We start from the raw sequence: 1,368 nt of genomic DNA on the forward strand, positions 1-1,368 counted from the left end.
ATCTTAACAATATATATTTATCATATTTATTATTTCAGAGAGATATTAAATATTAAAGGTACCATTTCCATCAGTCTCAGATCAGCATACATTTCACTAAGCTAATTGCAAGGCTAGACAGGGGGCACGAATAACTCAAGCCGCCTAATATATTCAAAAATATGACGTTATGGAGAAGTTAGGCCAAAAATAGACGTCTTGTTTACCTACAGTTGCACTAAATGCATCAGGATTTTACTGGGTGTGTTTGTAGGCCTGTCTGTATATTCTGTGAATGGACTCTAAATCTGAATGTACAGTCTGTTATGTCTGAATGGTGTTCTCTCTCATTATCTAGGCTGTTCGTCCAAGTCATTCAAGCTGTATTCCCCAAAGGAGCCCCCTAACGGTAGTGCCTTCCCTCCATTTCACCCAGGCGCAATGCTGGATAGAGATGTGGGGTGAGACTTGTGATTATTGTTTTACATGGTGAAGAAGATATAATATGTGTTTGTCTAATATGTGTGTGTGTGTGGCCATTTTCTAGTTTTAAAGTAGTAGTTGTTTGGCATCTAGCTAACGTCTATCTAAAGTAAACTGATAATACACTAGATATTTATTATGATAGTTGCTAATTATAAGGTCTTAATAATGCTCTTTATATTGCAGTCCGACACCGATGTATCCCCCCTCTTACATGGAGCCTGGAATAGGGTAAGTACTTATTTGGCTGTTGAAATTTGTGTCTACAGCAGTTTATTTTCAGGAGACAGACAACAGGGTGTAATACAAAGTGGATGTACTAAAACAAAAAGCTTTTGGTTTCACTGAATATTATAAACTACCACAAGCCTTTTCAGACCCTGCTCTGCCTATTGAAATGCTATTCACTCATATTGTTTGGTTATTTTCTTGAGAAAAGTTTAAATTTATTGTTATATAATTCATACATACACTACTGTTCAAAGGTTTGTGGTCAGTAAGTTTTTTTTAATGTTTTTTAAAGTCGTTTCCTATACTCGCCATTTACTGTGAACTATTATTACAATATAAATAACTGTTTTCTTATATTTAAAAAATATATTTTATTCCTGAGATACCAAAGCTGAATTTTCAGCAGCCATTACTCGTCTTCAGTATCACATGATGCTTTAGAAATCATTCCAATATGATGATTTGCTGCTCAAGAAACATTTCTTATCATGTTACAGGAGGCACACACCGTATGGAAATCAAACAGACTACAGAATATTTGAGCTCAACAAAAGACTACAGAATTGGTCAGAGGTAAAAAAAAACAAAAAAAAAACACATTCATTAAAGGTCCCATATTGTACACCTTTCTGGAGTTTTATTTTAGGTTTTGATGTCCTTAAGAATATATATTTG

At 34.3% G+C, this 1,368-nt stretch overlaps 1 long non-coding RNA gene across 1 annotated transcript; it reads left to right on the plus strand.

Annotated features, from left to right (window-relative positions):
* Positions 1-113: 113 nt before the first annotated feature.
* Positions 114-1,277, plus strand: LOC107678119 (uncharacterized). Its single transcript, XR_001632915.1, has 3 exons — positions 114-440; positions 649-693; positions 1,191-1,277. It is a non-coding gene; the product is annotated as an uncharacterized LOC107678119 (long non-coding RNA).
* Positions 1,278-1,368: the final 91 nt, after the last annotated feature.

This window comes from Sinocyclocheilus anshuiensis, unplaced genomic scaffold (genome assembly GCF_001515605.1).
Source record: "Sinocyclocheilus anshuiensis isolate Anshui unplaced genomic scaffold, SAMN03320099.WGS_v1.1 scaffold1760, whole genome shotgun sequence".
Classification (NCBI taxonomy): Eukaryota; Metazoa; Chordata; class Actinopteri; order Cypriniformes; family Cyprinidae; genus Sinocyclocheilus; species Sinocyclocheilus anshuiensis.